Here is a 25,688-nt window from a genome sequence, read left to right on the forward strand (position 1 = left end):
TACATGGGTGGCTTACTGCTGGTAACAAAAAGCAAAATGATGTAATGATGATTTTGATGATGGAAAGGTTGATCAGCTGTGTGTGGTAACACTTCTGAATAGGAGAAATGGGGAAAAAAGAATGCTTCGTAGCTCACAGAACGAGAACTGAAAATCAGTTAAATCAAACCGAAGGTTCAGACAGGGAGGGAATATTTCCCTGGAGTTTGAGTAACTGGAAAGTGATGGTGTCTGGGAGTAGATTTTGTTTTACAGGGCATTCGAAATTTTAAAACTGTAATATTCAGACAGTTTAATTCTTTTCTTTAATTTTATTTGTTGTGCAATAAACTTTTACAATTTTTTAAAACCAAAATCCACAATCCTTGTGTCAAAGACAAATGTTAAATAAAATCCATCAAACCTTCCCTCACTGAAAACTGATGTGGAAGAGCAATCTCCTGGAGGATCCCTGCCTTTCCTACTTCTTCCTACCCAGGCTCCGTATATATGGCTGTATACATATCTGGGAGATAGCAGCAGGAGGAGGTCAATCGGCCTTTCAACTCTGCTCCACAATTCAATAGGAAACAGCTGGCCAGCTCAGTCTCCTGTTCCTGCTGTGTTCCAATCCCCTTTCATTACTTTACCTCGAAGGCCTATATCAAAAGTCCTCCGTTAACTTCACTGCCTTTTGTTCCAGTGGTGGTGTTGTGTTACTGTGTGGGTGTAGGCAGGGGTAATGTGATGGTTCTGCCTCCTGGAGGATGCACTCAGTGTTCCTCATCATCCTGCAGTAACATCAACCGGGTTTCAGCAACTAGAGATAGAAACCAGTTGCAGGATATGGGCATCACTGGCTCAGCCAACATTTATTCCCCATCTCTAGTTACCCTTGAGAAGATGGTAGTGAGCCATTCACAGTCCATTTGGCGCAGATAGACCGACAATGCTGGGAGGGAGTGTGTTGCAAGATTTTGGCCGAGTGATTCCCCATCTGTGGTTCTTCAAATGTTGTTTAACTTAATCACAATCCGCACCTGATTCTGAGATTTCAGTCTGCAAATCTTCACCATCTCGCATCCTGAATAAATGAATATGTACAGATTAGAAATTTAGAACAGACAATTCTCGTTTCTCTGGAATATCTTTTTCCCCCAAAGCAATAACCCTCCAGCCCACCTACTCTCTCCCACCATTCTGACTCTGCTCCCCTAATGTACACCCCCCCCCCCCATTCTCATGGAGTTACTGATAAACAGATCCATGCCACCACTTCCCGTCCTGGTTAGACTCTGCACCCTTTCTGGGTTTCACTTCCTTTCCCTTCAGTTGCTGCAAGTCAATAATGTAACAGCAGAATAAACAAAAGGAAACAGAAAGGGAGGTGGCAGATCCTGGACAGAAGAGGAACCTTCAGTCTGGGAGAATGGATCAGATCCTTCTTTGTTTCTCATTGGTCGATTCCAGTGTTATGACGAGTTGGGGATGGAACTTGGTGCCATGTGGGTGTGCTGACACTTTGACCCTCCAACAGATCAATATTACAAGCAAATATGTTCCTCCTCCAGACAATCACAGTGTGAAATACTTTCCGCTAGTTACCCCAAAGCACAAGCTCCAAAACCCACCCACATTCTGTACTTGTGCAGTGCCGGGTTTCCCCACACACGTGCGGTTCCTGTCTCGGAATTTGGGAGTTGTAATCCCCATGCAGCCACTGGAGACCTGTCTCTGAATTGTGAATGAAAAGTGTGGGTGAAGGGATGTTGTGTATTGGATCCCCATTCAGACACATGTGAGCTGTCACTGGAATTTACTGAGACATCCGCTGAGACAACCAGATTTCTGACGTAAGGAACATAGATTCAGCCAATTGGGGAATTGGGAGGTTAAGGGGCAGCAGGTTTTAAGCAGAGGTGGTTCAGTGGCTGGCACTGCTGCCTCACAGCATCAGGGAGCTTAGGCGACTGTGTGGAGTTTACACATTCGCCCCATGTTTGCATGGTTTTGTGCAGTTCTCCTGTTTCCTCACACAGTCCAAAGATGTGCAGGTTAGGTGGATTGTCCATGCTAAGTTGCTGACAGTGTCCATGCACGTGCCATTTAGACAATTGCGGCACGGTGGCACAGTGGTTAGCACTGCTGCCTCACAGCGCCAGAGACCCGGGTTCAATTCCCGCCTCAGGTGACTGACTGTGTGGAGTTTGCACATTCTCCCCGTGTCTGCGTGGGTTTCCTCCGGGTGCTCCGGATTCCTCCCACAGTCACAAAGATGTGCAGGTTAGGTGAATTGGCCATGTTAAATTGTCCGTAGTGTTAGGTAAGGGGTAAATGTAGGGGTATGGGTGGTTTGCGCTTCGGCGGGTCGGTGTGGACTTGTTGGGCCGAAGGGCCTGTTTCCACACTGTAATGTAATCTAATCTATTTAGTTCTGAGGGAGGGCCGCACTGTCAGGTATTTAGTTCTGAGGGAGGGCCGCCCTGCCAGGAGTTTAGTACTGAGGGAGTGCCACACTGTCAGGTATTTAGTTCTGAGGGAGGGCCGCACTGTCAGGTATTTAGTTCTGAGAGATGGCCGCACTGTCATGAGTTCAGTTCTTGGGGAGGGCGGCACTGTCAGGAGTTTAATACTGAGGTAGTGCCACACTGTCAGGTATTTAGTTCTGAGGGAGAGCCGCACTGTCAGGAGTTTCATACTGAGGGAGGGCCGCCCTGTCAGGAGTTTAGTACTGAGGGAGGGCCGCCCTGTAAGGAGTTCAGTTCTGAGGGAGGGCCGCACTGTCAGGAGTTTAATACTGAGGGAGGGCCGCCCTGTCAGGAGTTTAGTATTAAGGGAGGTCCGCAGTGTCAGGAGTTCAGTTCAGAGGGAGGGCTGCACTGTCAGGAGATTAGTACTGAGGGAGGGCCGCCCTGTCAGGAGTTCAGTTCTGAGGGAGGGCCGTACTGTCAGGAGTTCAGTTCTGAGGGAGGGCCGCACTGTCAGGAGTTTAGGACTGAGGGAGGGCCGCACTGTCAGGAGTTTAGTTTCTGTATCAGTGGTGCTGGAAGAGCACAGCAATTCAGGCAGCATTCGAAAAGCTTCGAAATCGACGTTTCAGGCAAAAGGCCTTCATCAGAAATAAAGGCAGAGAGCCTGAAGCGTGGAGTGATAAGCTAGAGGAGGGTGGGGGTGGGGATAGAGTAGCATAGAGTACAATCCCCACCCCCACCCTCCCCTAGCTTATCTAGAGCGCTTAAGGGAACATCTCCGAGACACCCGCACCAATCAACCAAACCGCCCCGTGGCTCAACATTTCAACTCCCCCTCCCACTCTGCCGAGGATATGGAGGTGCTGGGCCTCCTTCACCGCCGCTCCCTCACCACCAGACGCATGGAAGAAGAACGCCTCATCTTCCGCCTCGGAACACTTCAACCCCAGGGCATCAATGTGGATTTCAACAACTTCCTCATTTCCCCTTCCCCCACCTCATCCTAGTTTCTAACCTCCAGCAACATGATCCCCTTGACTTGTCCGGATATGTCCGACCTGCCCAGCTCCTTTTCCACCTATCCACTCCACCCTCTTCTCCCTGACCTATCACCTTCATCTCCTCCCCCACTGACCTATTGTACTCTATGCTACTCTATCCCCACCCCCCTCTAACTTATCTCTCGACGCTTCAGGCTCTCTGCCTTTATTCCTGACGACGGCCATTTGCCCGAAACGTCGATTTCGAAGCTTTTCGGATGCTGCCTGAATTGCTGTGCTCTTCCAGCACCACTGATCTGGTTTACAGCATCTGCAGTCATTGTTTTTACCTTGTGAGGAGTTTAGTACTGAGGGAGGGCCGCACTGTCTGGAGTTTAGTTCTGAGGCAGGGCCGTACTGTCAGGTGTTTGGTACTGAGGGAAGGCCACACTGTCAGGAGTTGAGTACTGATTGAGGGGCGCACTGTCAGGAGTTTAGTTCTGAGGCAGGGCCGTACTGTCAGGTGTTGAGTTCTGTAAAATCTATATTACTGAGGGAGGGCCGCACTGTCAGGGTGGCACGGTGTTTAGTAGATTTTACAGAAATAAACTCCTGACAGTGCGGCCCTCCCTCAGTACTAAACTCCTGACAATGCGGCCTTCCCTCAGTACCAAACACCTGACAGTGCGGCCGGCGCTCAAACCTAAATACCTGACAATGCGGCCCTCCCTCAGTACTAAACTCCTGACAGGGCGGCCCTCCCTCAGTACTAAACTCCTGACAGTGCTGCCCTCCCTCAGAAATAAACTCCTGACACTGAGGGCTCTCCCTCAGTACTAAACTCCTGACAGTGTGGCCCAACCTCAGTACTAATCTCCTGATAGTGCTGCCCTCCCGCAGAACTGAACTCCTGACAGTGCGGCCCTCCCTCAGTACTAAACTCCTGACAGGGCGACCCTCCCTCAGAAATAAACTCCTGACAGTGCGGCCCAGCCTCAGTACTAATCTCCTGATAGTACGGCCCTGCCTCAGAACTGAAATCCTGACAGTGTGGCACTCCCTCAGTACTAAACTCCTGACAGTGCGGCCCTCCCTCAATACTAAACTCCTGACAGGGCGACCCTCCCTCAGAAATAAACTCCTGACAGTGCGGCCCTCCCGCAGAACTGAACTCCTGACAGTGAGGCCATCTCTCAGAACTAAACTCCTGACAGGGCGACCCTCCCTCAGAAATAAACTCCTGACAGTGCGGCCCTCCCTCAGAACTGAACTCATGACACTGCGGACCTCCCTCAGTACTAAACTCCTGACAGGGCGACCCTCCCTCAGAAATAAACTCCTGACAGTGCGGCCCTCCCTCAGAAATAAACTCCTGACAGTGCGGCCCTCCCGCAGAACTGAATTCCTGACAGTGCGGCCCTCCCTCAGTATTAAACTCCTGACAGTGCGGCCCTCCCGCAGAACTGAATTCCTGACAGGGCGGCCATCCCTCAGTATTAAACTCCTGACAGGGCGGCCCTCCCTCATTACTAATCTCCTGATTAGTACTGAGGGAGAGCCGCACTGTCAGGATTTTAGTACGGCCCTGCCTCAGAACTAACTCCTCTGAACTGAACTCCTGACACTGCGGACCTCCCTCAATACTCAACTACTGACAGGGCGGCCCTCCCTCAGTCCTAAACTCCTGACAGTGTGCGGCCCTCCTTCAGTACTAATCTCCTGACAGTGCGGCCCTCCCTCAGAAATAAACTCCTGACAGTGCGGCCCTCCCGCAGAACTGAACTCCTGACAGTGAAGCCATCTCTCAGAACTAAATACCTGACAGTGCGGCCCTCCCTCAGAACTAAATACCTGACAGTAGTTCAATACTGAGGGAGGGCCGCACTGTCAGGTATTTAGTTCTGAGGGAGGGCCGCACTGTCAGGTATTTAGTTCTGAGAGATGGCCTCACTGTCAGGAGTTCAGTTCTGCGGGAGTGCCGCACTGTCAGGAGGTTATTACTGAAGGAGGGCCGCCCTGTCAGTAGTTTAGGACTGAGTGAGGACCGCCCTGTCAGTAGTTAAGTATTGAGGGAGGTCCGCAGTGTCAGGAGTTCAGTTCAGAGGAGTTTAGTACTGAGGGAGAGCCGCACTGTCAGGATTTTAGATCTGATGGAGGGCCGCACTGTCAGGATTTTAGTTCTGAGGCAGGGCCGTACTATCAGGAGATTAGTACTGAGGGAGGGCCGCACTGTCAGGAGTTTAGTATTAAGGGAGGTCCGCAGTGTCAGGAGTTCAGTTCAGAGGGAGGGCCGCAGTGTCAGGAGTTCAGTTCTGAGGGAGGGCTGCACTGTCTGGACATTAGTACTGAGGGAGGGCCGCCCTGTCAGGAGTTTAGGACTGAGGGAGGGCCGCACTGTCAGGAGTTCAGTTCTGCGGGAGGGCCGCACTATCAGGAGATTAGTACTGAGGTTGGGCCGCACTGTCAGGAGTTTAGTACTGAGGGAGAGCCGCACTGTCAGGATTTTAGTTCTGAGGCAGGGCCGCATTGTCAGGTATTTAGGTTTGAGCGCCAGCCGCACTGTCAGGTATTTAGTACTGAGGGAGGGCCGCCCTGTCAGGAGTTCAGTTCTGAGGGAGGTCCGCAGTGTCAGGAGTTTAGTACTGAGGGAGGGCCGCACTGTCAGGTGTTGAGTTCTGAGGGAGGGCCGCATTGTCAGGTATTTAGGTTTGAGCGCCGGCCGCACTGTCAGGTGTTTGGTACTGAGGGAGGGCCACACTGTCAGGAGTTTAGTACTGAGGGAGGGCCGCACTGTCAGGAGTTTAGTACTGAGGCAGGGCCGTACTGTCAGGAGATTAGTACTGAGGGAGGGCCGCACTGTCAGTAGTTCAATACTGAGGGAGGGCCGCACTGTCAGGTATTTAGTTGTGAGGGAGGGCCGCACTGTCAGGTATTTAGTTCTGAGAGATGGCCTCACTGTCAGGAGTTCAGTTCTGCGGGAGGGCCGCACTGTCAGGAGTTTAATACTGAGGGATGGCCGCACTGTCAGGAGTTTATTTCTGAGGGAGGGTCGCCCTGTCAGGAGTTTAGTACTGAGGGAGGGCAGCACTGTCAGGAGTTCAGTTCTGAGAGGGCTGCCCTGTCAGGAGTTTAGTACTGATGGAGGGCCGCACTGAGGGAGGGCCGCACTGTCAGGAGTTTAGGACTGAGGGAGGGCCGCACTGTCAGTACGGCCCTGCCTCAGAACTGAAATCCTATCAGGAGATTAGTACTGAGGTTGGGCCGCACTGTCAGTAGTTCAATACTGAGGGAGGGCAGCACTGTCAGGAGTTTAGTATTGAGGGAGGGCCACATTGACAGGGGTTTAGTACTGAGGGAGGACCGCACTGTCAGGAGTTCAGTTCTGAGAGGGCTGCCCTGTCAGGAGTTTATTACTGAGGGAGGGCTGCACTGTCTGGACATTAGTACTGATTGAGGGGCGCCCTGTCAGGAGTTTAGTACTGATGGAGGGCCGCACTGTCAGTACGGCCCTGCCTCAGAACTGAAATCCTATCAGGAGATTAGTACTGAGGTTGGGCCGCACTGTCAGGAGATTAGTTCTGAGGGAGAGCCGCCCTGTCAGGAGTTTAGTACTGAGGCAGGGCCGCCCTGTCAGGAGTTTAGTACTGAGGCAGGGCCGCCCTGTCAGGAGTTCAGTTCTGAGGGAGGTCCGCAGTGTCAGGAGTTCAGTTCAGAGGGAAGGCCGCACTGTGAGTGGTTTAGTACTGAGGGAGGGCCGCACTGTCAGGACTTTAGTACTGAGGGAGGGCCGCACTGCGGCCCTCCCTCAGAACTCAACACCTGACAGTGCGGCCCTCCCTCAGTACTAAACTCCTGACAGTGCGGCCCTCCCTCAGTAATAAACTCCTGACAGTGCGGCCCTCCCTCAGTAATGAACTCCTGACAGTGCGGCCCTCCCTCAGTAATGAACTCCTGACAGTGCGGCCCTCCCTCATTACTAATCTCCTGATAGTACGGCCCTGCCTCAGAACTAAAATCCTGACAGTGCGGCCCTCCATCAGATCTAAAATCCTGACAGTGTGGCCCTCCCTCAGTACCAAACACCTGACAGTGCGGCCGGCGCTCAAACCTAAATACCTGACAGTGCGGCCCTCCCTCAGTACTAAACTCCTGACAGGGCGGCCCTCCCTCAGAACTGAACTCCTGACAGGGCGGCCCTCCCTCAGTCCTAAACTCCTGACAGTTCGGCCCTGCCTCAGTACTAAACTCCTGTCAGTGCGGCCCTCCTTCAGTACTAATCTCCTGACAGTTCGGCCCTGCCTCAGTACTAAACACCTGACAGTGCGGCCCTCCCTCAGTACTAAACTTCTGTCAGGTGTTTAGTACTGAGGGAGGGCCGCACTGTCAGGAGATTAGTACTGAGGGAGGGCCGTACTGTCAGTAGTTTAGTACTGAGGCAGGGCCGTACTGTCAGGAGATTAGTACTGAAGGAGGGCCGCACACTGTCAGGAGTTTAGGACTGAGGGAGGGCCGCCCTGTCAGGAGTTCAGTTCTGCGGGAGGGCCGCACTGTCAGGAGTTTAGTTCTGAGGCAGGGCCGCACTGTCAGTAGTTTAGTACTGAGGGAGGGCCGCCCTGTCAGGAGTTTATTACTGAGGGAGGGCCGCCCTGTCAGGAGTTTATTACTGAGGGAGGGCCGCCCTGTCCGGTGTTTAGTACTGAGGGAGGGCCGCACTGTCAGGAGTTTAGGACTGAGGGAGGGCCGCCCTGTCAGGAGTTGAGTTCTGCGGGAGGGCCGCACTGTCAGGAGTTTAGTATTGAGGGAGGGCCACATTGTCAGGGGTTTAGTACTGAGGGAGGGCCGCATTGTCAGGATTTTAGATCTGATGGAGGGCCGCACTGTCAATACGGCCCTGCCTCAGAACTGAAATCCTATCAGGAGATTAGTACTGAGGCTGGGCCGCACTGTCAGGAGTTTAATACTGAGGGAGGGCCGCCCTGTCAGGAGTTTAGTATTGAGGGAGGTCCGCAGTGTCAGGAGTTCAGTTCAGAGGGAGGGCCGCACTGTGAGTGGTTTAGTATTGAGGGAGGGCCGCACTGTCAGGAGTTCATTTCTGAGGGAGGGCCGCACTGTCAGGAATTTAGTATTGATGAAGGGCCGCACTGTCAGGACTTTAGTATTTAGCGAGGGCCGCACTGTCAGGTATTTCGTTCTGAGGGAGGGCCGCACTGTCAGGAGTTTATTTCTGAGGGAGGGCCACCCTGTCAGGAGTTCAGTTCTGATGGAGGGCCGCACTGTCAGGAGTTTATTTCTGAGGGAGGGCCGCCCTGTCAGGAGTTTAGTTCTGAGGTAGGGATGTACTGTCAGGTGTTTAGTACTGAGGGAGGGACGCCCTGTCGGGAGTTTATTTCTGAGGGAGGGCCGCCCTGTTGGGAGTTTAGTACTGAGGGAGGGCCGCACTGTCAAGATTTTAGATCTGATGGAGGGCCGCACTGTCAGGAGTTTAGTTCTGAGGTAGGGATGTACTGTCAGGTGTTTAGTACTGAGGGAGGGACGCCCTGTCGGGAGTTTATTTCTGAGGGAGGGCCGCCCTGTTGGGAGTTTAGTACTGAGGGAGGGCCGCACTGTCAAGATTTTAGATCTGATGGAGGGCCGCACTGTCAGGAGTTTAGTTCTGAGGCAGGGCCGTACTGTCAGGAGATTAGTACTGAGGGAGGGCCGCACTGTCAGGAGTTTATTTCTGAGGGAGGGCCGCCCTGTCAGGAGTTTAGTTCTGAGGGAGGGATGCACTGTCAGGTGTTTAGTACTGAGGGAGGGACGCCCTGTCAGGAGTTTAGTACTGAGGGAGGGCCGCACTGTCAGGAGTTTAGTTTTGAGGGAGTGCCACACTGTCAGGAGTTTAGTACTGAGGGAGGGCCGCACTGTCAGTAGTTTAGTACTGAGGGAGGGCCGTACTGTGAGGTGTTTAGTACTGAGGGAGGACCATCCTCAGGTCACAGGATTTTTGAACACACTGTCTTGAACATTTACAGGTCACAGGATTACCCATACACTGTACTGACTACCCTCAGGCCACAGGATTATTCCCACACAGTATTGACTACCCTCAGACCACAGGATTATTAACATACAGTATTGACAATCCTCAGGCCACAGTACTATTAACAAACAGAAATGACCATGCACAGGCCACAGATTATTCGCACACGCTATTGACCATCCTCAGGCCACAGGACTATTAACACACAGTATTGACCATCCTTAGGCAAAGGTTTATTCACACACAGTATTGACGATCATCAGTCCGGAAGATTATTCACACACAGTATTGACTATCCTCAGGCCACAGGATTAATCAAATACAGTATTGACCATCCAAAGACCACAGGATTATTCACTCATAGTATTGATCATTCACAGCCCACAGGATTATTCACACAAACATTGACCATTCACAGGTAACAGGATTATTCTCACGCAGGATTGAACAACCTCAGGCAACAGGATTAATCACACATCGTATTGATCACCCTTATGCTACAGGATTACTCACACACAGTTTTGATCATCCTCAGGCCACAGGATTAATGAACACACTGTTTTGACCACTTACAGGTCACAGGATTATTCACAGACTGTACTCACTATCCTTAGGACACAGGATATTTCACACACCGTATTGATCCTCAGGCCACAGGATATTCCCGGAGAAAGTGAGGTCTGCAGATGCTGGAGATCAAAGTTGAAACTTTATTGCTGGAACAGCACAGCAGGTCAGGCAGCATCCAGGGAACAGGAGATTCGACGTTTCGGGCACAGGCCGAAGAAGGGCCTGTGGCCGAAACGTCGAATCTCCTGTTCCCTGGATGCTGCCTGACCTGCTGTGCTGTTCCAGCAATAAAGTTTCAACAGGATATTCCCACACAGTATTGACCATGTTCAGGCCACAGGACTATTCACACACTGTGTTGAATACCCTCAGGCCACAGTATTAATCACACACAGTATTGAGCATTCAGTGTTGAATAATCCTGTGCACTTTGTATAGTCCATCCACAGGTCACAGGTGACCACTTACAGGTCACAGGATTATTCACAAACAGTACTCACTATCCTTAGGCCACAGGATATTTCACACACAGTATTGAGCATTCACAGTTCCCAGGATTATTCAACACTTTGTATAGTCCATCCACAGGCCACACTATTATTAACAAACAGTATTGACGGTTCACAAGCCACAGGATTATTCGCACACAGTTTTGACCATCCTCAGGCCACAGGATTGTTCACACACACTACTGACCACACAGTACACAATACACACAGTATTGACCATCCTCAGGCCAAGAGTTATTCACACACAGTATTGACGACTCACAGGCCAGAGGATTATTCACACACAATATTGAATATCCTCAGGGCACAGGATTATTCACGGTATTGGCCATCATCAGACAAGTTTATTCCCACACTGTATTAACCAGCCTCCAGCCACAAGATTATTCACAACTGTATTGACCATCCACAGATTATTAACACACAGTATTGACCATTCAAAGGCCACAGCCTTATTCACACACAGTATTGTCTATCATTAGGCCACTGGATAATTCCCACACTTTATTGACTACTCAGGCCACAGGTTTATTCACACACAGTATTGAGCAGTCACAGTGCACAGGATTATTCACACACAGTATTGACCATCCTCAGGCCACAGTATTATTAATAAACAGAAATGACCATCCTCAGGCCACAGGATTGTTCACACACACTACTGACCACACAGTACACAATACACACAGTATTGACCATCCTCAGGCCAAGAGTTATTCACACACAGTATTGATGATTAACAGGCCAGAGGATTATTCACACGTGGTATTGACCATTCACTGTCCAAGAATAATTCACACACAGTATTGACCGTTCACAGGTCACAGGATTTTTCGCACACAGTATTGTACATCCTCAGGCCACAGGATGGTTCACACACTGTATTGACCAGTCTATGGCCACAGGATTTTTGAACCCACTGCCTTGTCACTTTAAAGGCACAGGATTATTCACACACATTATTGACCATCCATAGGTCAAAGATTATTCACACATGGTATTGACCATTCTCAAGCCAGAGGATTATTTTCACATGTTATTGACCACCATCAGCCCACAAGATTATTCACACACATTATTGACAAACCTTAGGCCACAGGTGTATTCATAAACAGCATTGAGCATTCATAGTTCCCAGGATTATTTACACACAGTATTGACAATCCACAGTCCACAGTCCACAAGCATCCTCCATCCTCAGGCTGCAGGATTATTCGCGCACAGTGTTCTACTTCCTCAGGTCTCAGAATTATTCACACACTGTATTGAACCGCCTACGGCCACAGGATTATTCACACACAGTATTGACCATTCACATTACAAAAGAATAATTACACATCGTGTTGACCATCCTCAGTCCACAGGATTACTCACACACAGTATTGACCATCCGTAGACCACAGGATTATTCACACACAGTATTGACCATTCACAGCTCACAGGATTATTCACACACAATATTGACCATCCTCACGCAAAGAATTATTCACTCACAGTATAGACCACCCGAATGCCACAGGATTATTCACACACAGTATTACAAATCCGCAGGCCACAGGATCATTTTCACACATTATCGACCAGCCTCCAGCCACAAGATTATTCACTCAAAGTATTGATCAACCTCAGGCCACAGGAGAGTTCATAACAGTATAGAGCATTCATAGTTCCCAGGATTATTTAAACACAGTATTAACAATCCACAGTCCATAGAATTATTCACACAAGTATTCTACACCCTCAGGCCTCAGGATTATTCACACACTGTATTGACCAGCCTACTTCCACAGGATTATTGAACCCACCGCCTTGTCAGTTTTCAGGTCACAGGATTATTCACACAAAGTATTGACCATCCTCAGGCCAAGGGTAATTCACACAGTATTGACCAGCCTACAGACCCAGGACTAATGAACACACTGTCATGACCATCCTCATGCCACAGGATTATTCACACACCATATTGACACTTCACAGGCTGGAGTATTATTCACACACATTATTGACCATCCTCAGATACCAGGATTATTCACACACGGTATTGACCATTATCAGGGCACAGGATTATTCATATACAGTATTGATTTACCTCAAGCCACAGGATTTTTCACACACAGTATTGACGATCCTCAGGCCACAGGGTTACTCACACACTGTACTGACCATCCTCACGCAACATAATTATTCACATAAAGTATTGACCACCCTCACGCCACAGGATTATTCGCGCACAGTATTCACCATTCACAGTCCACAGCATTATTCACACACAGCATAGACTGTTAACAGACCACAGGATTATTCACACAGAGCATTGAACAACCCCAGTCAACAGGATTAATCACACATAGTTTTGACCATTCTCAGGCCACAGGATTACTTACACGCAGTATTGACCATCCTCAGGCCAAGGGTTATTCACACACAGTATTGATGATTCACAGGCCAGAGGATTATTCACACATGGTATTGACCATTCACTGTCCAAGGATAATTCACACACAGCATTGACTGTCACAGGCCACAGGTTTATTCACACACAATGTTGAATATCCTCAGGGCACAGGATTATTCAGTATTGACCATCATCAGACCACAAGATTATTCACACACTGCATTAACCAGCCTCCGGCCACAAGATTATTCATAACAGTATTGACCATCCACAGGCCACAAATTATTAACACACAGTATTAACCATTCAAAGGCCACAGCCTTATTCACACACAGTATTGACTATCCTTAGGCCACTGGATTATTCCCACACTTTATTGACTACTCTCAGGCCACAGGTTTATTCACACACAGTATTGACGATTCACAACACAGAGGATTATTCGCACATGGTAATGACCATTCACTATCCAAAGGATTATTCAGACACAGTATTGACCATCCTCAAGCCACAGGATTATTCTCACACAGTATTGACCAGTCTATGGCCAGTTGATTTTTGAACCAACTGCCTTGACAGTTTACAGGTCACTGGATTATTCACACACAATATTGACGATTCACAGGCCACAGGACGATTCACACATGGAACTAACCATTCACTGTCCAAAGGATTATTCACACACTGTATTGACGATTCTCAAGCCACAGGATTAATGAACACACTGTCCTGACCATCCACAGGCCACTGAATTATTCACACATGGTATTGATAACTCTCAAGCCATGGGTTATTCAAACACAGAATTGACGATTCTCAGGCCAATGGATTATTCACACAGAGTATTGACCATTTTCAAGTCACAGGATTGTTCACACACAGTATTGACTACCCTTAGGTCACAGGTTTATTCACACATGGTATTGACCATTCACTGTCCAAGGATAATTCACACACAGCATTGACTGTCACAGGCCACAGGTTTATTCACACACATTACTGAATATCCTCAGGGCACAGGATTATTCACGGTATTGACCGTCATCAGACCACAAGATTATTCACACACTATATTGACCATCCTCAGGCCACAGGATTATTCATAAACAGTATTGAGCATTCATAGTTCCCAGGATTATTTAAACACAGTATTGACAATCCACAGTCCACAGGATTATTCACAAAAGTATTCTCCATCCTCGGGCCGCAACATTATTCGCACACAGTATTCTCCATCCTCAGGCCTCAGGTTTATTCACACCGTAGTGACCAGCCTACAGCCACAAAATTTTTGACCCATCTGCCTTGTCAGTTTACAGGTCACAGGATTAACACACAAGGTAATTACCATCCTCAGGCCACAGGATTATTCACGCACAGTATTGACCATCCTCAGGCCAAGGGTTATTCATACACAGTATTGATAATCCTCAAGCCACAGAATTATTCACAAATGGAACTCAGAATTCACTGTTCAAAGGATTATTCACACACTGTATTGAACAACCTCAGGACACAGGAATATTCACAAACAGTATTAAACATTCTCAGGCCACATGATTATTCACACACTGTATTGACCAGGCTACGGCCCCAAGATTAAGGAACACACTGTCCTAACCATCCTCAGTCCACAGGATTATTCACACACAGAATTGTCCACCCTCAGGCCAAGGGTTATTCACACACAGTATTGAAGATTTACAGGCCACAAGTTTAATGACACACGTTATTGACCATCCTCAGGCAACAGGATTATTCTCACACAGTACTGACCATCCTGACACAACACAATTATTCACTCACGGTATTGACCATCCTCAAGCCACAGGGTTATTTTCACATGGTATTGACAATCATCGGGCCACAGGATGAATCACCATGGTATTGACCATTCACTGTGCAAAAGATTATTCACACGCAGTATTGACCATCCTCGGGCAACAGGAGCAGTTTACAGAGTATTCATCAACTCAGGCAACAGGATTATTCACACACAGTATTGAACAACCTCAGGCAACAGGATTAATCACACATGGACCTGACCATTCACTGTCCAAAGGATTATTCACACTGTATTGACCATCCTCAAGCCACAGGATTATTCACACGCAGTAATGACCATCCTCAGGCCACGGGATTATTCACACACTGTATTGACCATCCTCAGGCCACCGGATTAGTGGCACACATTATTGAACATCCTCAGGAAATAGGATTATTCACACGCAATATTGACCATCCTCGGGCAACAGGAGCAGTTTACAGAGTATTCATCAACTCAGGCAACAGGATTATTCACACACAGTATTGAACAACCTCAGGCAACAGGATTAATCACACATGGACCTGACCATTCACTGTCCAAAGGATTATTCACACTGTATTGACCATCCTCAAGCCACAGGATTATTCACACGCAGTAATGACCATCCTCAGGCCACAGGATTATTCACACACTGTATTGACCATCCTCAGGCCACCGGATTAGTGGCACACATTATTGAACATCCTCAGGAAATAGGATTATTCACACGCAATATTGACCATCCTCACGCAAAGAATTATTCAAACACAGCATAGACCACCCTACTGCCACAGGATTATTTTCACACATTATTGACCAGCCTCCAGCCATAAGATTATTCACTCAAAGTATTGACCAACCTCAGGCCACAGGAGTCTTCATAAACAGTACTGAGCATTCATAGTTCCCAGGATTATTTAAATACAGTATTGACAATCCACAGTGCACAGAATTATTCACACCAGTATTCTCCATCCTCAGGCCTCAGGATTATTCACACACTGTATTGACCAGCCTACTTCCACAGGCGTTTTGAACCCACTGCCTTGTCAGTTTACTGGTCACAGGATTATTCACACAAAGTGTTGACCATCCTCAGGCCAAGGGTTATTCACACAAAGTATTGACCAGCCTACGGCCCCAGGACTAATGAACACACTGTCATGACCATCCTCATTACACAGGATTGTTCACACATAGTATTGTAGAACCACAGGCCAGAGGATTATTCACACACTGTATTGATGCTTCACAGGCCACAGGATTATTCACACACAGTATTGACCATCCTCAGACCACAGGAATATTCACACACAGTATTGACGATCCTCAGGTCAGGATTACTCACATTCAGCAATGACCACCCTCAGGCCACAAGATTATTTCCACACAGTATTGAGCATTCATAGTTCCAGGATTATTTACACACAGTATTGACCACCCTCAGGCCTCAGGATTATTCACAAACAGCATTGACTACTCTTAGGTCACAGCATTATTCACACACGCTATTGACCATCATCAGGCCATAGGATTATTCACACACATTATTGACCAGCCTCCGACCACAAGATTATTCACTCACAGTTTGACCAACCTCAGGCCACAGGAGTGTTCATAAACAGTATTGAACATTCATAGTTGCCAGGATTATTTAAACTCAGTATTGACAATCCACAGTCCACAGGATTATTCACACAAGTATTCTCCATCCTCAGGCTGCAGGAGTATACACATACAGTACTCTACATCGTCAGGCCTCAGGATTATTCACACACTGTCTTGACCGGCCTACAGCCACAGGAGTTTTGAACCCTCTGCCTTATCAGTTTACAGGTCACAGGATTATTCACACAAAGTATTGACCATCCTCCGGCCACAGGATTATTCAAGCACAGTATTGACCACCCTCAGCCCAAGGGTTATTCACACACAGTATTGAAGATTCACAGGCCACAGGATTAGTGACACACGTTATTGACCATCCACAGGCAAAAGGATTATTCGCACACAGTATTGACAATCCTCAGGCCATAGGATCACTCACAAACGATATTGGCCATCCACAAGCCACAGGATTATTTTCACATGGTATTGACCATTCACTGTCCAAAGGATTATTCTCACACAGTATTGACCATCCTCAGTCAACAGGAGCAGTGCACACAGTATTGATCAACTCAGGCTACATGATTATTCACACACAGTATTGACCATCTTTCGGCCACAGAATTATTCATACACAGCATTGACCATTCACAGGCCATAGCATTATTCACACAGTATTGAACAACCTCAGGCAACAGGATTAATCATACATGGAACTGACCATTCCCTCTTCAAAGGACTATTCACACACTGTATTGACCATCCTCATGCAACAGAATGATTCACACAAAGTAATGACCATCCTCAGGCCACAGGATTATTCACACACAGCATTCAACAACCTCAGGCAACAGGTTTATTCACACATTAAACTGACCATTCACTGTCCAAAGGATTATTCACACACTGTATTGACCATCCTCAAGTCACAGGATTATTCACACACTGTATTTACCATCCTACTGTAACAGCATTGATGAAAACACTGTCCTGACGACCCTTATGTCACAGGATTGTTCACACAGTATTGCCGACTCACATTCCAGAGCAGTATTCATACACAGTATTGATGATTCACAGGCCACAGGATTATTCACACATCGTACTGACCATCCTCAGGCCAAGGGTTATTCACACACAGTATTGACGATTCACAGGCCAGAGCATTATGCGTACATTGTTCATTTACTGTCCAAAGGATTATTCACACACAGTATTGACCATCCAAAAGCCACAGAATTGTTCACGCACAGTGTTGACCAACCTCAGGCCACAGGAGTGTTCACACACAGTATTGACCATTCTCAGACCAGAGGACGATTCCCACAGTCTTGACCATTCACAGGCCACAGGATTATTCACACACATTAGTGACCATCCTCAGTCAACATGATTTTTCCCACACACAATATGACCATACTCAGGCCACAGATTTATTCACACAAGGCACTGAACATCCTCAGGCCACAGGATTATTCCCATATATTATTGATCATTCTCAGGCCACAGGATTATTCTCACACAGTATGGACCGTCCTCAGGCAACATAATTTTTTACACAATGTATTGACCATCCTCAGGCCACAGGGTTATTCACTCACCTGTATTGAATATCCTCGGGCAGCAGGATATTGAACACACACAGTATTGACTATCCTTCAGCCCAACGGTTATTCCCACACAGTATTGACCATTCTCAGTCCACAGGATTATTCGCACACAGTATTGACCACTATATGGCCACAGGATTAATGAACACACTGTCTTGATCATTTACACATCACAGGATTATTCCCAGTATTGACAATTCTCAGGTCACAGCAATATTCCCACACAGTATTGACCATCCTCAGGCCATGGATTATCCACACAACGTATTGACAATCCTCAAGCCACAGGATTATTCCTATACAGTATTGATCATCCTTAGGCAACAGGATTATTCACACACTATATTGACCATTTTCAGGCCACAGGATTATTCATAAACGGTATTGAACAACCTCAGGCAACATGATTGTTCACACACAGTATTGACCATCCTCAGGCCAAGGGTTATTCACACACAGTATTGATGTTTCACAGGCCACAGGATTCTCACACAATATTTACCATTTTCAAGCCTCAGGATTATTCACACACAGTGTTGACCATCCACAGGCCACAGTATTATTTGCAAACAATATTGACCATGCACAGGCCACAGATTATTAACACATAATATTGACCATCCACAGCCCACAGGATTATCATCACACAGCATTGCCCATCCTTAGGCAAAGGGCTATTTGCACACAGTATTGACTATCCTTAGGCCAAGGGTTATTCACATACAGTATTTACAATTTTCGGGCCACAGGATTATTCGCACACAGTATTGACAGCCCTCAGTCCACAGGATTATCCACACACAGTATTGAGCATTCACAGTGCACAAGATTATTCATACATTGTATTGACAAATCTCAGGCCACAGGATTATTCACATGCAGTATTGACCATCCAAGGGTAGAAAATTATTCACAAACATTATTGACCAGCCTCAGGCCACAGGATTATTTACATACTGTATTGACAGTACAGAGGCCACAGGATTAATAAACACACTGATTTGACCATTCAGTACAAACATGCACAGACCACAGATTTATTAACAAACAGTATTGACCACCCACAGGATTCAAAGTTTGGTGAAGATTTGTAGCTCGGGTTGTTGTGGTTCTGTTCGCCGAGCTGGAAATTTTTGTTGCAAACGTTTCGTCCCCTGTCTGGGTGACATCTAGACAGGGACGAAACTACCTATAATGGTAGTGTTGTGTTATCGACCAGCTATCCTTAGTAGCCACACACGCAGACGACAAGCAACATGAATTCGACTGGGACAATACTACCCATTATAGGGCAAGCCAAACAAAGAACAGCCAGGGAATTCCTAGAAGCATGGCACTCATCCACAAACTCCATCAACAAACACATCGACCTGGACCCAATATACCGGCCATTACAGAGGACAGCTGAAACTGACAACCGGAAGCGGCAGGGACAGGCCACTATAAATGCCGGAGGAAACACCACAGAAGCGCTTCACAAGAGGCTCCCAAGCACTGAAGATGTCACCTAGACAGGGGACGAAACGTTTGCAACAAAAATTTCCAGCTCGGCGAACAGAACCACAACAACCCACAGGATTATTATAACACAGTATTGACCATCCGCAGCCCACATTATTATTCACTCACAGTATTGACCAACTTAGGGAAAGGGTTATACACACACAGTACTGACGATTCACAGGCCATAGCATTCTTCACGCACAGTATTGACTGCCCTCAGGCCACATTATTATTCACACACAGTATTGGCAATTGTCCATCCAGATGATTACTCTCACACAGTATTGATCATTCTCAGATCAAGGGTTATTCACACACAGTATTGACCATTCACAGGCCACAGGCTTATTCCCATACATTATTGAACATTCTAAGGCCACAGGATTATTCACACATAGTATGGACCATCCTCAGGTAACATAAGTTTTCACACACTGTATTGACCATCGTCAGGCCACAGGAGTATTCACTCACTGTATTGACCATTCTCAGGTCACAGGATTATTCACTCACATTATTGACCATTCTCAAGTCTCAGGATTATTCACACACCGTATTGCCCATTCTCAGGCCACAGGAGTATTCACACGGTATTGACCATCCTCAGGGTACATGATTATTTTCATACGGTATTGACCATCATCAGGTCACAGGATTATTCACACACTGTATTGACCATCCTCAGGTCACAGGATTATTCACTCACATTATTGACCATTCAAGTCACAGAATTGTTCATACACAGTATTGGCCATTCTCAGGCCAAAGGATTGTTCACATATAATATTGATCATCTTCAGGTCAAAGGATTATTCACACACTGTATTGACCATCCTCAGGTCACAGGATTATTCACTCACATTATTGACCATTCTCAAGTCACAGAATTGTTCATACACAGTATTGACCATTCTCAGGCCAAAGGATTGTTCACATATAACATTGATCATCTTCAGGTCAAAGGATTATTCACACACAGTATTGACCATCCTCAGGCCAAGGGTTATTCACACACAGTAGTGACGATTCACAGGTCAGAGCAGAATGCACACATGGTATTGATCATTCACTGTCCAAAGGATTATTCACACACAGTTTTGACCATTCAAAAGCCACAGGATTGTTCACACACAGTGATCACCAAGCTCAGGCCACAGGAGTTTTCACACACAGTATTAACCAAACTCAGGCCAGAGGACTATTCACAATAGCATTGACCATTCTCAGGTCACAGGATTATTCATACACAGTATTGACCATCCTCAGTCAACATGATTTTTCTCACTCAGAATATGACCACACTCAGGCCACAGGATTGACCATTCTCAGGCTATAGGATTATTCCCATAAATTATTGACCATTCTAAGGCCACAGGATTATTCACAGTATGGACCATCCTCAGGCAACATAAGTTTTCACACACTGTATTGACCATCCTCAGGCCACAGGATTATTCATTCACTGTGTTGAACATCCTCGAGCAGCAGGATATTTAACACACACAGTATTGACTATCCTTCGGCCCAAAGGTTATTCCCACACAGTATTGACCATTCTCAGTCCACAGGATTATTCGCACACAGTATTGACCACCATACGGCCACAGCATTAATGAACGCATTGTCTTGATCATTTACACGTCACAGAACTGACAAGTCTCAGGCCACAGCAATATTCACACACAGTACTGACCATTCAAAGGCCACAGGATTATTCACACACAGCATTGACTAGCACACGGCCACAAGATTAATGAACACTCTGTCTTCAACATTTGCAGGTCACAGGATTGTTCCCACATAGTATCGATAGTATTGACAATCCTCAGGCCACAGGATGATTCACACCCAGTATTGACTGTCGTCAGACAACAGTATTTTTCAGGCACAGTATTCATCATCCTCAGGCCACAGGATTATCCACACCCAGTATTGCACTTCCTCAGGACACAGGATTATTCCCACACAGTATTGACCATTCTCCAGCCACAGGATTACTCACACCCAGTATTGACCATCCTCAGGGTACAGGGTTATTCACACACAGTATTGACCATTCTCAAACCACAGGATTGTTCGCACACAGTGTTTACTACCCTCAGGCGACAGGATTATTCACACGGTTTTATTTGCAAATAATATTGACCATGCACAGACCACAGATTATTAACACATTGTATCGACCATCCACAGCCCACAGGATTATTTACACAGTGTATTGACAGTACAGAGGCCACAGGATTATTCCCACACAGTATTGACCAGCCTACAGCCACAGCATTAATGAACACGCTGGATTGACGATTTACAGGTCACAGGATTTTACACACTCAGTATTGACCATCCTCAATCCACAGGATTATACACACATAATATTGAACATCCTCGGGCCACAGGATTATTCACACATAATATTGAACATCCTCAGGCCACAGGATTATACACACACATTACTGACCAGCCTCAGGATTAATTGCACACAGCATTAAACAACCTCAGGCCAGAATAATATTCACACACAGTACTGACTTTCCACAGACCACAGGATTATTCCTACACAGTATTGTCCATCCTCAGGTCAAAGGATTTTTCACACACATAATTGATCATCCTCAGGCCACAGGATTATTTTTACACAATATTGACAGTACACAGGCTACAGGATTACTCACACACAGTATTGACCATTCACAGGCCAAAGGGTTATTCCCACGCAGTATTGATCATCCTCAGGCCACAGGATTATTTTCACACAGTGTTGACCATTCACAGGCCACTGTCTTATTCACACACAGTATTGTCCATCCTCAGGCCAAAGGATTATTTACAAACGTATTGATAGAACACAGGCCACAGGATTATTCACACACAGTATTGACCATTCAGAGGCCACTGTCTTATTCACACACAGCATTGGTCATCCTCATGCCAAAGGCTTATTTACAAACAATATTGACCATGCACAGGCCACAGGATTACTCACACATAGTATTGACCATTCACAGATTACAGGATTATTATCACACTGCATTGACCATCCACAGGCCACAGGAGTATTCACAGTATTACCTATCCTTAGGCAAAGAATTAGTCACACACAGTATTGACCATCCTCAGGCCGCAGGATTATTCACACTGTGCATTGACCATTTACAGTCCAAAGGATTATTCACACACAATATTGACCATCCTTAGGCCAATGATTATTCACACACAGTATTGACGTTTCACAGGCTACAGGATTATTCATACACAGTATTTACAATTCACAGGCCATAGGGTATTTTACACACAGTATTGACTGCCCTCAGGCCACAGGATTATTCACACTCTGTGTTGAGTATTCACAGTGCACAGGATTATTCACACACAGTACTGAATAACCTCAGGCAGCAGGATTAATTTCACAAAGTTTTGACCATCCTCTGGCCAATGGTTCTTCACACACAGTATTGACCATCCTCAGGCCAAGGGTACTCACACACAGTATTGACCATCCTCAGGCCAAGGGTACTCACACACAGTATTGACCATTCACAGGCCAGAGGATCATTCACACACTGTTTTGACCAATCTCAAACCACAGGGGTATTCACACACAATATTCAACATTCTGAGCCCACACGATTATGCACACACAGTATTGACAGCATGCGGCCACAGGATTATTCACACACTGTATTGACATATGTCAAGCCACAGGATTATTCTCACACAGTATGAACCATCCTCAGGCCATAGGATTATTCACACACAGAATTGATCATCCTCAGGCAACAGGATTATTCTCACACAGTATGAACGATCCTCACGCCACAGGATTATTTACACACAGAATTGACCAACCGCAGACCACAGGATTATTCTCACACAGTATTGACCATTCTCTGGCCACAGGATTATTCACATACCATATTGTCCATCCACATGCCAAGGTTATTCACACACAGTACAGGCCACACAAAGTAAGAGCATTAGTGGTGCGCGGAGGAGCAAACAAAGATGTGGAGTGTTGTTGCGACTGGAAAAGGGCCTTAAAAGGATATTACAGTGACACGGTGGACTGTAGTTATTGTGAAAAACTACAGAAATAGTGATTATTGTACTGAGTGCAGGATGAGATTATTGAGATTCGACATGTTATCAAGACTAGAGCAATTTACAAATAGGAAGAATTATCATTATTGGAGTAGGGATCAAATTAATAGTGGGATTGTGGGCGGGGTTAAGGTGACAGAAATAAGAACTTTTCTGGGAATTACAAGCATTCAAGGCCCTGGCACAGATGAGTTGGACCGAAAGGTATGTTTCCTTGCTGAATGACTCCATCCCATGACACAAGTCAGCGTGATGGGGGAAATATAGAACAGAAAGATCCCAGGATTCAAAACCATCTCCTTGGGGGAGTCCTGCATTCCCCTCTGTTGTTTTGGTCCTCACTAAGACAGCACAGGCCTGGATTGATAACTGTCAACTTCCTATATTGACATGGGAAGGCTCAGTACAGCAGAGATGAAAGTAAACAAGAGAGTGGGGATTGAGCCTGGGACCATCACACTCTGTGTTCACCCTTCAACTCTGTATCTATGTCATGTCCTCCATACCAAAGATCGATCGCTGAAATGCTCTCTGCTCTGTTCACTGTGAGTGGTTCTATCTCGCTGCAGGATTTCTTGAAGGCTCCAGGTGTCCCTACCCTTTGAATGAAATGTATCCCAATCTGCTTTGGGAGGTAAGGGAGGAGATTGCTGGGGCCCTGGTGGATATATTTAATACATTGCTGACCACGGGTGAAATGCCGAATGGCTGGAGGATAGCAAATGTGGTTCCTTTGTTCAAGAAGGGCAGCAGGGATAGGCCAGGAAATTACAGAGCAGATAGGTCACCCCATTAGATGAACGATGTGTAAGATTTGGAAAGGGTTCAGTGGAGATTTACTAGGATGTTACCTGGTATGGAGGAAGGACGTTATGAGGAACGTGAAGCTGTTTTTGTTCGAGAGAAGACGTTTGAGATGAATTAATTGAGACATATAAGATAATCAGAAAGTGAAATGGATTGGACAGTGAGAGCCTTTTCCCTCAGATGGTGATACCTAGCTTGAGGGGGGATAGCTTTAAATTGAGGGGTGAAAGATATATGACAGATGTCAGAGATAGTTTCTTTACTCAGAGTAGTAGGGGCATGGAACAAACTGCCTACAACAGGAGTCGATCTGCTAACCTTAAGGGCATTTAAACGGTCATTGGATAGTCACATGGACGAGAATGGAATAGTGTTGGCTACTTGGGCTTCACATTGGTTCCACAGGTTGGCGCAACATCGAGAGCTGAAGGGCCTGTACTGTGTCACCATGTTCTATGTTCTAGAGGGAATAAATATAAGGCGAGAGGGGAAAGACTTAAAAGGAATTGGAAGAGAACATTTTTTCACACAGAGGATGGTGCAGGTGATAGAGAAAAGTACAATAACAACATGTAAAAAAGATTTGGGTCAAATGCAGGGAAACTCGACTCGGTCAGGGACTCTGGTAACATGGACTAGTTGGATCGAAGGAACTATTTTCGTGCTGCATGACTGTCTCCAGTTATTGGAGGAGGAGACTACTGAGATAAGGCATGTTGTTGAGGCTGAAGCAAGTTACAGAGATAGGGATGGTAGTCTGGAATGCAGTACGTTTCAATTATGGGGAGGGACTGTAGAGAAGGGAGGAGGCGACAGAGCTAAGAGCTGTTACAGGAGTTAAAACTTATTGAAGGTACTGGTCCACGAGACATGCCATAGATACAGTGTTGGGGGAAAATACAAAAACAGAGAGATCCCAGGCAGCATTCCATCCCTCTCGTGGGAGGCCTGCTTTCCCTTCTGTTGTCCAGATGCTCACCAAAACAGCACAGGCCTGGATTGAAAACTGAGAACTCTCGATACTGTGTCAGTGCAACAATCCTTACAGTGGGGGTGGTGATTGAGCCTGGGGTGTGTCTGTACTGTGCTCCCCCTCCAGCACTGTATCTGTGTCATGTCCTGTTAGCTGATGTTTGAGCCCTCACATTGCTCTCTGCTCTGTGCACTGTGAGTGATCTTACCTCACTGCAGGATTTATTGAATGCTCCAGATCTCCCTTCCCTTTGTCACTCTGGCTGACCAACCTTCTTCAATAAGGTGATGGAGGAGACACCCAGCAATTGGGAAGTCTATTGAGTCAGGAACTTACTAAATACCTACAGAAGACAGCTA

General features: G+C 46.7%; 1 long non-coding RNA gene across 4 annotated transcripts in view; it reads right to left on the minus strand.

Moving 5' to 3' along the window:
* Nucleotides 1-297: 297 nt before the first annotated feature.
* The window catches only part of LOC148141168 (uncharacterized), a 31,138-nt gene continuing 5,747 nt past the window's right edge, over nucleotides 298-25,688 (minus strand). For all 4 annotated transcript variants that reach the window (XR_015752910.1, XR_015752908.1, XR_015752909.1 and 1 more), the window contains 2 exons: nucleotides 25,538-25,672; nucleotides 298-1,063 (listed from right to left, as the gene is read on the minus strand). This is a non-coding gene — a long non-coding RNA (uncharacterized LOC148141168). The remainder of the gene's footprint in view (nucleotides 1,064-25,537; nucleotides 25,673-25,688) is intronic.

Source organism: Chiloscyllium plagiosum, unplaced genomic scaffold (assembly GCF_037043375.1).
Source record: "Chiloscyllium plagiosum isolate Xiang-an unplaced genomic scaffold, Cpla_swu_hap1 HiC_scaffold_34, whole genome shotgun sequence".
NCBI lineage: Eukaryota > Metazoa > Chordata > Chondrichthyes > Orectolobiformes > Hemiscylliidae > Chiloscyllium > Chiloscyllium plagiosum.